The sequence below is a fragment of the Phyllostomus hastatus genome, unplaced genomic scaffold (assembly GCF_019186645.2).
Source record: "Phyllostomus hastatus isolate PE091 unplaced genomic scaffold, TTU_PhHast_1.1 phas_contig_65, whole genome shotgun sequence".
In the NCBI taxonomy this organism is placed as follows: domain Eukaryota; kingdom Metazoa; phylum Chordata; class Mammalia; order Chiroptera; family Phyllostomidae; genus Phyllostomus; species Phyllostomus hastatus.
In genome coordinates, this window is record NW_025333932.1 from 7,869,238 (window position 1) to 7,884,565 (window position 15,328).

Here is a 15,328-nt window from a genome sequence, read left to right on the forward strand (position 1 = left end):
GATTTAGGAAGTTGTGTAGCATGAGTCAAGACCAGCCATTTATTTGCAAAAGCAGCTTGAGTGGGCCCATAAGTTGTGTAGGTGGAGTCTCTGGGGATGTCCAAGGTAGGCCAAACAATGTTAGCCATGTTGATGGTGTCTCAGACATGGCATCAGCTTGCCAGCTCTGTGGCTGCCTGGGGGAACGGTTTAGAAAAGGGGCAATGGCCTCTGCTCGCCTTGATGCCAAACACTTCAGTTTTCCCCAGTATACCACTGGTACCTTTCAAGCTGCTGCCCTGGTGCTAGAGCTCAGAGGGAGTGAGTCTGAATAGGTGAGTCTGTGTGTGCATTGTCTAACAGGAACTGCTTGGGGCTTCTGAAGTTTCTTCCACTGACTCAATCTCCATTGTTTTTTTGTAGCCAGAAGTTGTGGGAACTTGTCTTCCCAACACTGGAACCCTGGGCTGGGGGTCCTGGTTGGGACTGGGACTCCTCACTCCTGAGATATCCCTCCTCAATTTTTATCCACCACACATGGGTGTGGGGCCAATCTATTCTACATCTGTACCCCTCTTACCTGTCTAGATGAATGTGGTTTCTTTAATTCTGTAGTTGTCAGACTTCCATGTAACTTGATTTCTGATGATTCTGAGTGATGGCTGTTCTGTATTTATTTGTAATTTTGATGTGGTTGTGTGAAGTGGTGAGTCTTGTCTCCCTACACTGACATCTTGATCAGAAGTTCTGAACTATCTCACTCAGTCATTTTGAATGCAACAGTCACACAGTACACATGCTTACACAGTGGCATCTACCACCCCCACTGTGGTCATCACTATTCATAGATGCACATTCCAGTCAACTCTCCTTGGCTTCCAGGTTACACTGATCTCACATAAACTGTTCTCTTTATATTAGCAATGGCTGGACTTTTTCCAGACAGATCTTGTATTTTCTCAGAGATACTAAGATGTTAATTCCTGCCATTTAACATCACTAATTCTGTCTTTTTCTTAGCACCATTAACACCAATTTTTTTCCATGAACAAAATGCTCCTGGCAAGCATAGTCTGATAAATGGAGAAGCCTAAATTATTGCAAGAAACTGTCTATACTTCCAGTGAGTCTGGCTTCAAAGAATAGAAACTGCACCAGGAGAGACAATAAGATATGTCTGGGACTGTTCCAAGTCATCACACTTAAACCCAACTGCCTCAGACTAATTGAAGAAAAATTTAAAACATTTGTAATCACTACTGTTGTCCTTATTTAAAAAATGAGACACATTCAGTCTGGGAATGGAAGGATTCCAAACCATACCTCTTCAACTGCAAAAGCACTGAACTCAGAGTCATTTCAGTCCTCTGGTTCCCTTCACTTTCTCATCCTCTCTTGCCTTAACTTTATATGAACCTTTACCTCCAATATCTGATCCCTAGCAAATCCTTCAACTTAATTACACATTATTAACCATAAGGTTTAGCTTGCTCTCTTTCCAAGGTACTTAGAATTGTAAAAGGAGATAAAAGCCTGCCCAGGTGGGCAAGGATAACACTTATTAAGTGTGAGTGCCCCCTAATGTCAGTAGGGCAATTTCACATCATCTCATTACAACCTCACAATGGTTGGGATTGCAACCTTTTTACTACCTATGCATCCCTTTAATAATCTGGGGAAGCCTATGTAACTCTTCTTAAAATAGCACTTTTAAATTCATAAAATATACTGTAGAGAATTTAAAAAAAAACTAATTACCGATTTAAAATGCAGTTTTTACAGTACTTTAAAAACTAAATTGGTGATACACAAATGTATCGAATGAAGTGAATTAGATGAAATATTTAAACTAATTAAAAAGATGTAATTCATTTTAAAAGATTAAAATGAATTAGGTGAAATATTTAAACTAATTTAAAAGATGTAACTATTTTTAACTGCTTTACACATTAACTGGAATTGAACAATTAAGTAAATGGATAATGTGTGGTGGGAGCCACATATCTCACTACTGGAGAAAGAATTTACAGATAGACAAGGGGAGAAAGCTAAGATGACCCATGCGTTAATGGATTAGAGTAGGCGAAATCAGTGTGCTCTCATTTAGTTCAATATAAATACAGATATATATCAAAACATTTACAGATGTGTGTACATGTATGGGTTAGTATACCTATATATTTATTTGCTTTCTCAGTTAAGAGAGCCTAAACAAATGATATCCCATTAGCAATCAGGATACCTAGAGCCAAGACCTTGGTTTCTATTTACATTTTTTTCAATAAAAGGAATTAGGGTTCCTTGGAGAAATGGCTGATATTAGGCCTGGGGCAGGAAATAATTCAAGGTAAACCTGGAGTGTCTTGTAGTGCCAGAAAGTAAGAAAGTGTTCTCACACACATATCCCAAAAGGCCTTAGGAGCCAACAGAAACAGGTCCCAATGGTCAAAGCTGGAACAATTAGAACAACAAGACAAAGTAGCAAGGAATTAAAATCCAAAGCATTAAATAGATATCCATGAGTCTATTCTGATATAAATAAATAATTGAATAAATCAATATTTGGGGGGAGAGTAGACAAATCCTCTGTGCAGAAGAATTCCAAATACTTTACATAGACTCCACCCTCAAGGAGGTGGTTTTAACACTACTCCTTAGGTGTGAGCTCCACAAAGTGACTTCCAACAAGTACAAATTGAAGGGGTGGAGGAGTAATTTCCCAGTAGAGAAATCTGGGATGCTACTTCAGCCAGGTTATCAAGGTCAACATCAACAGTAATGAATCATGTTGATAGTATATACCTTTGATATGATGTTATGAAAATGATGCTTTACCTCTGTGGTTTTTCTCCCAATAAACCATATAACCCCAGTCTTAGCATGAGAAAAATATCAGACAGAGATTACAATAATGAGGCAATACTTGACCAGCACCTGTCAGAGCTGTGAAGGTCATCAAAACAAGAAAAATCAGAGAAACCTAAGAGGCATGACAAATGTGATGGGGTGTCCTGGATGGGAGCCTGGAACAGAATTAAGGACATTAGGTAAAACCCCAAAAAATCTGTATAAAGTACAAACTTGGGTTAACATTAATGTATCAATTCTAGTTCATTAATTGTAACAAAGATACCATACTAATGTAAGATGTTAATAATAGAGGAAAGTGGGAATGGGATATATGGGAATTTTGTACTATTTCCTTAGTTTTCCTGTATTAAATTATAAAACTATTCTAAACTATAGCTCATTCAATAAAACAAAAATGATATTGATGATTTTCTTTGAATATCAGAGTAATGACATTTGGAGATGTTGATGGGAGAGACCTGGTTCTCCTTGCTGATGCATGTAAAGAATTACATATCAGCAAATCTAGTAGTATGTAATCAGTTTATTAGTGGTCTGCTTCCATGGATGAGAACAGGACTGGGTAGAGTAGGGGGTGAAGGGGAAAGTTTCAGGGCAAAGCAGGGTGAGAAAAGCAAGAGAGGCTGAAGACCAGGGTGGCAAGCCCCTGGGCAGCCTGAGGCCGGGTGGCCAGAGGCCCTATGGCGTGAGAGCCAAGAGCCCCCCCCCCGACCCCCCTACCGAGAGAGAGAGAGAGAGAGAGAGAGAGAGAGAGAGAGAGAGAGAGAGAGAGAATCCTGAGCCCCGGAGAAAGAGCAATCTCAGGACTTATATAGTTGTTGGGATAGGAGGGGAAAAAGTTACATATTGATTATTGATTAACAGGTAAATGTGGTACCAGCTTTCCTGGGGGTTTGCTAGCCCGAATTCTTATCTTGCTCCAGATCCCATTTGGTCATCTTGTTGTAAAACTAATACCTGACAGTTGATTAAAATTGGGGCACTTTCCAAAGTTATTTATGGGCTCTTTCTGTAAGCATCAGGGACTCCCTCCTAAAACAGATAGTGACCTGAGGTAGGCAATTAACCAAAGTTGTTTTATGGACTCTTTCTTCGGGCACCGGGGACCCTCTTTCACATTCAGGCCTTGGGATGAAAACACAGTTTCAAGGCTTTCTTTCCCAGATAGTGGAAATGTTACATAGTATTTCAAGGACTTTCTTTCTTGCTAATACAGTGTTTCTTGTGATACTGGAACACCTGGCAAGATTAGCAGACTAGGCTCAGGACTGCTGAGTTAGCATGTGAGACTTGTCTCTTTCCTCCTCCCTGCCTCAGTTTACTATTTAGTCCACCTAATTGGTAAAAGGCATTTCCTGGCAACCAGGGTGCTAAATGCTGGCCAGTGACAGTATTGCAGTCTCAGAGTTCTTCCTATGCTGTCTCCTGCTTCAGAGATATCTATAAAAACTGCAATAGAAAATAATTTGTGGCTTTCATTGGTAACAGAGTCACAAGTACTCCTAATATTATTGACTAGGAGTCATTAGTACTCCTGTAGTTTGTTGTTTCCATGTATATTTAAAGGGAATGCTAAATGCTACATTTTAGTTTGAGGTTAATGAAACTAAAAATGTCATATTCTCATCCAAATCTTACATACTCCTTAGATGTAAATTAGGAACCCCCCAAGCAATGTTAATATTAATTGCCTAATTTTATGAAGGGGAGGCTCAGGCAGATGAATTACTTTGTTCTAGCTTTCAACAAACATACATTCTGGGGCCAAAAATTCTTACTGACTTTTGTTGTAACCCTGTTCGCTACACTACCTTCCAATTTGGTGACTGATCACCAGAGGGATGGGAATATTTCATTGAACAAAGATACTTCCCGGGCTGTGTGCAGTAAGTGCCCTGTTCAGATTGCTGGTCAATGCATATTGTAAGGCTGGACCTGGTGAGGGCCAATTCCAAAAGCAAGGCAGGTTGAATGAAGGATCTGCTCACATAGAACTGTTGTATCAAAGATGCTCTGTACCCACACTGGTTCTGCTGTAAGGATAGCAAATCCTTGGCTTTTCACTGCCCCGCCCCGCCCCCTGCGCGCGCGCGCGTGTGCGCGCACACACACACACACACACACACACACACACTTAACCCCTCAACTGCTGATCTGGTTGGCAGAGGAGAAAGGGAAAGGGAGAGGGAGGGGGAGAGGAAGAGGACGTGAGCGAGTAGGAGGCCTGTTAAAAGCTGGTGACTATTTAAAGAGGGAGGAAGGGGGTTTCTGTGCTTGTATGCGCATCTTGTTCCCAAGGCCAGTTCTAGTAAATCCTTTTAGAGAGAAAGAGATGAAGCCATCTGTTAATGTGGATTTTGCTTTAGGTTTCCAAATATTATAGCTGTCAGCAGAGCAGCCAGCTCAAGTGGTGGGGTTGGGAGAGTAGAAGAGGATATTCAGAAGGAACACCTGTCCGCTAAATGCCCCACTAAACAGAAACAAATCCTGGGGAGACCCCTCTCTGTTTCCTGGAGTGCTTTCTCTGGTCAATGCTCCTTCTCCACGGCTTTGGGAGTTTCTCTTCCATGACGTAGGCAAGAGGGAGAGAGGTGCCAGCTCTCACAATTGAGAGCGCTTTGGCCGAGTGTGTTGTGGGAGGGTGGAGCGTGTCACAAGGGCTTAAAGAAATGGATGACCAACTTAAAACATTCTGGATTATTTGAATGTTTAGCTTAAAAAAAAACTACCCAGTTCAGAATTCAGCGAAAAGAACAATACCATTAAGGAAAAAGAGCAGGGTAGGAAACCCACACAGAGGAATGGATCTGCCCATGCAGCCCAAATGACAGGGGCGCACTCGGAGGAAAGGAGTTTTGCAGAGAAAGTCATTCCAACTCTTCTCTCTCGGGCCACAGTCTGTGATAATTCCTCCATAAAAGCATTAATAGGAAATAAATCTAAAACCCAGAGGGATAGTGGTCGTGGGCCACAGTTCCCAGGAGCCCTTCCCTGAGGCCAGGGGAGGTCCCTCTCCACCCCTCACGCCTGGCGCGGAATGTGGCGATCCTGCCCTAGGCAGGGATGACTTCATGCGGTGGGTCTGGGCAGCTGAGCAGCTGCTGCAGCCGGCAGGTGGGGTGGGGGCCGCGGTGACCGTGCACACCCCAGTGGAGGCTCTGCCGCCGGACTGCTGCGGGCTCCATGGACGTGAGCTGACTGGATCCCGAGAAGGTAAGCAGCCTTGTTATTACTAGCCTTAGCCAAGCATCGCTGTGCTTTCCGCTGGGCTAATAATGGGGTTTGAGATGCAGACCAGGGGACTGTCGCTGCGGCACTCTGTGTGAAAAAAGGAACAACAACCAGAATGGCAATGTTAATCAGACCAGTGCCCGAGATTGGAGAACCCTTAGTACTACTACTGGGCAGACAAAGAGGGCCTCCAGCCTCTGTACGCTTAAAGATAAGCATGTCTGTGCTAGACATGGAAGGGGTTTCCAGATGTACGATAACTGGAGTTTTACTTTCACATTTCTACCTTCAGCCTTCACTGGGATCTTTTCCGGATTGAGAGCAGCAGGTGCTTGGCAGCAGCCTGGGGAAGCAATTGGAACTTTTTCTCCTTCTACCTGACTCTGGCTTCTCCCTTCCCAGCTGTTAGAATGGGTCTGTGCAGATTTCAGTGTCCCACACTTACTTCAATATGAAACCAACAGGAAGTCTTAAATCAGTGAAGAAATTTCTCTCATCTCCTGCGGTTCAGCTTGATTGAGCAGCACTGGTCTTCACTTCTTCCTTCATTTACCATCATCTCTCTCTCTCTGTCTGTCATTCTTATTGATTTGGTAGGGGGTGGGGAGCAGAAAGGGTAATATTGTACCCATTCACAGGCCATCGCCGGTCAGCTCTTATCCACCACCTCTATTTCATGACTGATTTTGTCCAGAAAGGACAGTGCCCTACCCCAGTTTTGGTATTCTCTCTTTGTACTGTTACCCGTGTCCCTCCCTCAAATACACAGCATCAGAAACTCTGCTTTCAGCCCATTACCAACATGATTTGCAGTAACTCCCTTCACTGCAGTCACTGAGCTACCAGAAAGGTTTCCAGGACAGCAGAATCTGTGTGTGGGGGGGGCGTGAGAGAGGAGGCCATCCTATGTCACTGGCCCCCTGTGTACAGGCATAGGTAGGAACTGAAATGTGCATGTTATCCAGTTATTCTTGAAGCTATTTTTGCCCAGCTGGGTTGTGAGACATCTAGCTGGGTCAGGTTTGGGCAAGTCCTCCTTACCAAAACAAGCAATATGTTTGTCCTAGGATTCTCCAGTAACCCTCAAAAGAGTTTCTAGAGAGGCTTCCCCACAGGCACTCAGAAAGTCATGGGAGCTGGTCAGCCTAAGGCTCAGGCTATTCGAGCTTCAAATTGACCTCTCCATTGAAGGATGCCTGACGCTTGTCCTAGGGTTTCCCACAGGCCGTGCTGCTGAACCCAATTGCCTATTCCCATTGCCACCCAGGGATGCACACTTAAATAATATGCTGTGAAATGGTTAAAATGGCTGTGATGATTCAAATGTGCCACTGCACCAACAGAACAGTTGCAATGAACCAGACTGTGGGGTATCTGTGTGCCAATATTCTATTTAAAATATTTGTTATCTTTAAACTTGAAATTAGAGAGACATTCTTACTGAACAGCCATGCAATTTCATTTTATCAAATTAAAACAGAAGATCAGTGAAAAAAAGGGGCAGGGTTTATAGCTACAAATTTATCTCTGCTTACTTTCCATTTTAAGTGCTGCTTTTAGAAAAGGATGTTGGTTCTAAAAAATCATGTTATTTCTATTATATATTATTTTTGCTTTTCTAGATACATATTCCCATTTTATAAAATACATTTTAGAAAGATGTGAGTTTGTTTCTTTGTCTCCATCTTCATTATATGAGGCAGAGGGAGTAGAGGGGGTGGAGAAATCCCATGCCAAGTTTCCCCTCCAGAACTGAGACCACAAACACCTCAGGCACATTTCAATTTGGGCTTGTGGTTGTTATGTGTTGAATGTGGTTTGGGTTGAAATATAAAATTTTCACAATTCTAGAATTTGACTCAGGCACACCAACTATAACAGGGAACAAAGAACAAGAACAACAAAACCCTTTATCGCCTTTCTTTCCTAATCTTAAAGTATTTAAGTATATAAATAATTATCCTAAATATTAGGTGGTAGCAAATATTAATGCAATAATTCACTTTGAATAAGTTAGCCCTAGATATATGAAATATAGGTTAGTGCTATTGATTTTAAGAACAATACAAATTTCTGTAATTTTAAGAGGCATCTTTCTGGTGAAGAATAGTGCATGAGAATATTCTAATAATGGTTGAAAAATGAAAGTGTCTATTATTTTGTTTCCCAAGACCTTTGGCAAAAATGGGTCAAGATTAGTGGATTGGTACTTGATAAGTTGACATCAGCCCTGGTGATTTTACAGGTAAGATGAATCCACTAAGTTATGGACTGGAGAAGTTATGACTTGGAGAAGCTTTTTCAGGAAGAAAGAAAATAAGTTAGAAAATCTAATTTTTTTAGTTCAGTGCAACTAAGGAAGATAATTAATTTTAAAGAATTACTGAATTTGGACTTTGTTATATTTAACAATTTCTAATGGAAGTTTCTAATTTCAGAACCCTAAAAAGAAATCTATGAATGATTTCATGACTGAAACTGATTTATAACTTCATTTCCTTTTCTTTAACCATCTCCTAGGGAGAGGAAAAATTAATTGCCTGGTGTTCAAAATAGAGAAATGAAAATAGGATGATGTGTACTATTAGATGCTAAATAAATGGAAGCCCTTTTATAGGTTTGATGTGATGGAACTGAAGTCAATCTACTCCTTTCATATTCATGTAAAATATTCATCCTGGTGACAGTCTGTGTTATCTGTAACTTAGAAAGTACAGATTTTGGAATCAAAGTTCTCTCTCATAACAAAGCCATTCTATGGTGCTGCATGACTACCATAAGGTAAAATCAAATGGTCTTATCTTGAGATTTTGAAAAATGGGAAAGAAAGCAAAAGTAGGAATAATAAGGCTGGAGAAGAAATGTCATTTCTTTTCAACCAGTGCCTCTACTGAAAATGGGTAGAAAAAGTACAGTTTTGAAATCTGTCAAGTAACCTCTTTATTTCCAGATTTATACAACACTTCACCCTGTTTGCTATGTCTATATTTTTAAGTTCTTTTTATGTTACTTTTTAAATATTTGTGTTTAGTTATTAATAAGTCATATATAGTAGGCACCGTGATACCTCTTTATCTAGTTTTTTGCTAATCTTCGTTAAGTCCCATAGGACCAGTCTAAACTAAGTGGTCATTATTTCCAATTTGTGCCCCATGAGGTCATGCCTGTAGGTTCCATTTGTTCCTTTTGCTCACCCTGCTGCATGTTGAAGCCTTGCTCACATCACACACCATCTTTTCCCTGAGTCTTCCCCATACCTACCTTCCCTGTTTTCTCCCTTGTTTAAATTCTTATGGCACTTTCTATCTTGATCCATCCCTTTGTGTGAACATGCTGTCCTCTTCTGGAATAACCCTGGAGAACAGGATTGACAACTTTTTATTGCCTCAAAGCATAGTACAGTGCCTAATATGTATATGCATAGTAGCTATTTGGCAATTTGATTTTAGTGAAGAATTGGGTTATCATTTCCCAAGGTACATACCTACCTACTTTGTCCAATAGCCAAGTTCAGCTCTGAATATATGCACAAGTCCCAGCTTCATTTTTTAAATTCCTTATATAATAATAAAATATAAAAGTACATTCAGATAGTTATTTTCAAAAAAGTTATTGTAAGCTTGCATGCATTAAATGGAAATTGGCCCACACACATCAAAAAGCATGGAAACCTTAACAACAACAACAAAAAAGTTTAAAGAAGATATTTCCCTGCCTTTAATATGCTTACATTCTGTTGAAAAAGAATAAGTGGGGAAGGTGTCATATTCATGAACCCTTCTCTAGTTCAAGGCACTCTGTGAGAGACTGTCATCTATGGTATCTGATTTCTTCCTTCCACTGTATGATCATTTTTCATGGAGGAGACTGAGATTCAGAATCAACATCTAAATGTCAGAGATTCTGTCCTTATCACCATACTGCTCTTTGGAGTATAACAAAGTACAGAAAAGCATTATGAAAACATAAGGTCGGATCCATCAGAGAAGTTTAAAATTATTTTGTGATTAATATTTCCAGTGCTTCTTAACTGTATGGGTCTTAACACCCCTTTAATAATTCAGTAAAGGTTGTGCTCTCATTCCCTTGGCACTTACACAAACACACATGCATATAATTCTGTGTACATTGCAGGTATGTGAGGAACCAATAAAGGCTTCTAGCAAATGGTCTGAGCACATCCACTCTGGCTTCACTTTGACAACACCTGTGTTCTTTATTAGCCCAGACATTTCTGGTACTTGAAATGAGACCCTTCTTCTATTGTCCTCCCTACATTAGGACCAAAAGGAAAGTTCTTCACTGGCACTGACTCAAAGGCAGCTGAGATACCAGGAAGCAAGTGACAGTGAGAACAGTGACTCAGTGCACCTCAATTCTTGCAAAAGGAATCCTAAAGGAAGCTCTGAATGTTCACATTCCAAGTGATTTATTTAGGGTTTTCATACCAAAACCATTTTTACAGAACAGAAACAGTTCTCAGACTTAGAATGACTACACTGCCAAATATGCTGAAGAGCACTGCCAGCAGCTGAGCAGTGTATTCTACTTGGAAATAGATTCATTTTTCTTAGGATGGACATGTGTCTGTCTCATAGTTACTGTTTCCTTTTGGTAGTACTTTCTGTAGTAATATATTTGCTTTTGCCAAGTTAAGGAAAGAATAATAAGTTAGGTCATCCCTCCTAGAGTCTAAAACAATTGCCAGCATTAAAAAATGCATTAAAAATTCTGAGCTCATACTTGAGGACAACAGTACTAGTTAGCATGGTTCCTGCTGATGCTGTTGTTCAGAGAGGTGTGACAAGAATATCAGTCTAGAAAAAGCAGACATGAAGAGATGGAGATAGAAAACTCCAAAAGACAATGTAAGCTCTTGCTTTCTTTATATTTCCCAAACTATGAAATAACTGTACATAGAAGTTCCTAAAATGAGTGCTATTTTGTGGAATCTTCATCATAATATGCCTAATATGAGGTGCATTTGTACTTTGATAGTAGATTTTTATTTTTTATTGTGGTATAATATATGAAGTCTGTCCAGAAAAAGTCCAACCATTGTTAATATAAGAATAGTTTGCATGACATTGATGTAACCTGACAGCCAAGGAGAATGAACTGAAATGTGCATGTGTGAACAATGACAACTTCACTGTACTAGTCAGTGGGGGCAGTAGACACCATTGAGGGAGCATGTGTACTGCATGGCCATCACATTCAAAATGACTGAGTGAGTAGAGCAATGAATCTGCATCACATTTTGCATTAAGCTTGAATATTCCTCCCCAGAAACTTTTTGGATGATTCAGAAGGCTGCAGCTATGGGCAACTGGTGACTGGCAACTTCATCATAACAATGTGCCTCCTCATGCATCACATCTCTTGCAGAGTTTTTAATGAAACATCAAGTCACCTAGGTAACTCTGCCCCACTACAGCCCAGATTTGGCACCCTGCAACTCTGGTTTTTCCCAAAACGAAAATCATCTTTGAAAGAGAAGACATTTCAAACTATCAATAAGATTCAAGAAAACACAACAGGGCAGCTGATGGCCATTGGGAAAACTGTGTGAAGTCCCAAGGTGCCTACTTTGAAGGAGACTGAGGCATCATTGTCCTGTGTACAATGTTTCTTATATCTTTTATTGTCTTTGATAAATGTCTTTATCTTTACTATGTGGATGGATACTTTCTGGACAGACCTTGTACATAACAGAAAATTGTGCCATTTTTAAGTATACATTTCACAGCATTCAGTGACACATTCACAAACTTAAACAATCATCACCATTATCAATTTTCAGAACTTTCTTATCAACCCACATAAAAAATCTATACCCAATAAACAATAACCCCTCATTCTTCCTTCCCCTCAGCCTCTGGTAAATCCTATTCTACTTTCTATATCCATGAATTTGCCAATTCTAGGTGCCTCATATAAGTGGAATCATACAGTATTTGTCCTTTTATGTCTGACCTCTTTTATTTAGCATAATGTCCAGAAGGTTAATCTATGTTGTAACATGTATCAGAATTTCATTCTTTTTAAGGCTAAATGAGATTTAACTATACTCACATTATAGTAATTTATACTTGCAAAACACTTTCAGTATATTGTATTTCTATTATATTAATGATATCTAATGTGTAACACTACCATATTACATGTAGTAAATGCCTAACAAATAATGTGTACTGTGAATGTGCCATAATTTTATTCAACCAAAACCCATTGACTAGCATTTATTAATTTCCAACTTGTTTTATGATTTCAAGCTATGTGGTAATGGACATAAAGGTACATGTCTTTATATATAGGTGCTTTTAGTTTTGATTGAAAAACTCTTGGAGTGATATGGAATGGTATTGTTGGGTCAGAGATTATACATATTCGTAATCTGAATATGTATATTGACTAAGAATCATACATTTTTTCAATGGAGAGTATTTCTGTTTTTCATATAACCATTTCTAACATTCTTAAAAATAACCATGTGTGATACAAGGTAATCTATTTGACAGGATTTGAGCAAGGAAATAGTCTCAATATTATCACTTTTGTTCATTTTTAGTTCATGGAGGAAATGTACTACACACAAGTACTGAAAGATTTCAAGTCTCTCAGTCATCCATTAAATTGCTTCAGAAATATTACACAGTGCATTGCATATGTCAGTAGAGATTTCTAGCAACAACATGGGAAACTAGAAGCATCTATAGTTAGTTTTGATTTGTTTTGCTTTTAAGCTCCAGCAATGGGTCATTTGTATCCAGCCTAATCTGAAATTTGGTCTATTTTTTAGTTCAAATTCATGGTAATTTATTTCAAATTTATGGTAAATTTAGTTCAAATTTATAGTAATACCTGCATTATGGTAAATCTTTTATTTTGCTGTTTTTTTCCTTAGTTTCTCTTCAGTGTATTCTTTTTAATTTATCCTAAAAGATAATAATTTATGCCCAACAGTGGAAGTGTCTTATATAGGCTAAATTACAGAATGTTGTAATATCTGAAGTATGAACAAAATTGGCAAGTCTTTTAACCACCCACCTCAGAGGGAGACTGTCTTGATTTAGATTGTCCCACAGAATAGAAATGAGCTTGCTGGGGCTTGCATCATGTTTTACACAAATTAAACATTAACATGCTAAAAGGGTAAGCTCTCTAGGCTGATGGATGGCAAGAACATAAACACACCCCAGACACTCACAATAGTATTTTAAGGTATGCCTTTTCTTTCTCTTATCATTTATCTTTATTGCTGCTTATAAAACCCTCATTTAAAAAGGAGGCATAAAACCAATAAGCATTCTGATTTTTGCCTGAATAAGCAATGAGAAGCCCATATTTTATTTTATTTTATTTTATTTTATTTTATTTTATTTTATTTTATTTTATTTTGTTTTGTTTTGTTTTGTTTTATTTTATTTTATTTTTATTTAATTATTTTCCCATTTTTCAAATTCTACAATTTATCCCTATAGCTTGCTGGTAGACTATATCCATTATATAGGGAGGTTTTCTTGTTTGTTTGTTTGTTTGTTTTTTGGTGTTGTTGTTCAGTACATTTGTCTCCATTTTCACCACAACGCACCCCCTCTGCCCTACCTATCCCTGCCTCCCACCTTCGAACCCAGCCTCTTTGGCTTTGTCCATGTGTCCTTCATACATACTCCTTGATGGCCCCCTCACTATCCCTTATTATCCCTCTCCCACCTCCTCTCTGATTATTGTCAGACTGTTCTTTCCTTCAATGTCTCTGGTTGAATTTTGCTTGCTTGTTTGTTTTGTTGATAAGGTTCCACTTATAGGTGAAATCATATGGTATTTCTCTTTTACCACCTGGCTTATTTCACTTAGCATAATGTTCTCCAACTCCACCTATGCTGTTGCAAAGGCGAGGAGCTCCTTTCTTCTTTTGGCTGCATAGAATTCCATTGTGTAAATGTACCATAGTTTTTTGATCCACTCATTTACTGATGGGCACTTAGGTGGCTTCCAGCACTTGGCTATTGTGAATTATGCTACTATGAACATTGGGGGGTATAGGTTCTTTTGGATTGGTGTTTCAGGGTTCTTAGGGTACAGTCTCAATAGTAGAATTGTTGGGTCAAAAGGCAGTTACATTTTTAGTTTTTTGAGGAAATTCCTTACTGTTTTCCATAGTGGCTGCATAAGTCTGCATTCCCACCAACAACGTACTAGGGTTCCCTTTTCTCCACAACTTCAGTACTTATTATTTGTTCCTTTGTTTATGATGGCCATTCTCACCAGTGTGAAATGGGATCTCATTGTGGTTTTAATTTGCATTTCTCTGATAGCTAGTGATGTTGGGCATCTTTTCATATATCTCTGTACCCTCTGTATGTCCTCCTTGGAGAAGTGTCTTTTCAAGTCATTTGCCCATTTTTCAATTGGGTTGCTTGTCTTCCTGGAGTGGAGTCATGTGAGTTCTTTATATATTTTGGAGATCAGACCCTTGTTTGAGGTATCATCTGCAAATTAGTTTTCCCATATGGTTGTTTCTGTTTTGATTTTAATGCAGTTTCTTTAGCTGTGCAGAAGCTTTTTATTTTGATGAGATCCCGTTTGTTTATTCTTTTGCTTATGTCTCTTGCTCTAGGAGACTATTAGTGAAAATATTGAAGTGTGGAATATCTGAGACTTTTTGGCCTATGTTCTCCTCTAGGACTTTTATGGTATCACAACTCATATTTAAGTCTTTTATCCGCCTTGAATTTATTTTTTTGTATGGTGTAAGTTGGTGGTCAAGTTTCATTTTTTTGCATGTAGCTGTCCAGCTCTCCCAACTCCATTTGTTGAAGAGGCTATTTTTACTCCATTTTATGCTTCTGCCCCTTTTGTCAAATATTAATTGACCATAAAGACTTGGGTTTATTTCCAGCAGAAACCCATATTTTAAACAGCACACTGTAGAGGCTTTGAACCTGAAGCTAGAAGTGTCATTCTTTTGGTCATTGCAATAGTAGCAATACCACAACCTACCCCTATGTTTTCTATTGTAGGGGAACAGACTCTGACTGAGTCAATGTAGTAAGTCAGTCATGGCTCTCATGCCATTTCTTATACTTCTCTCCATGATCTTTCATGCTCAGGTTCTCTGATCATTGAAATGTAGTAAAAAACTATCAGGATGTTAATATTCTTTTTCCATTCACAAACATTATCTTGCCAGGACTTGCAGAAATCATGTTAAATCTGAATTGGTGGTTGGATCCCATTGAGT

General features: G+C 39.0%; 1 protein-coding gene across 3 annotated transcripts in view; it reads left to right on the forward strand.

The window, feature by feature from the left end:
- Nucleotides 1-5,876: 5,876 nt before the first annotated feature.
- PKIA (cAMP-dependent protein kinase inhibitor alpha) overlaps nt 5,877-15,328 on the forward strand; it is a 106,653-nt gene continuing 97,201 nt past the window's right edge. For 2 of the 3 annotated variants that reach the window (XM_045849483.1, XM_045849484.1), the window contains exon 1: nt 5,890-6,063. The gene's annotated coding sequence lies outside the window, so the exon portion shown is untranslated. Of the gene's footprint in view, nt 6,064-15,328 lie in introns of all 3 variants that reach the window. The other variant, XM_045849486.1, reaches the window with a different exon arrangement.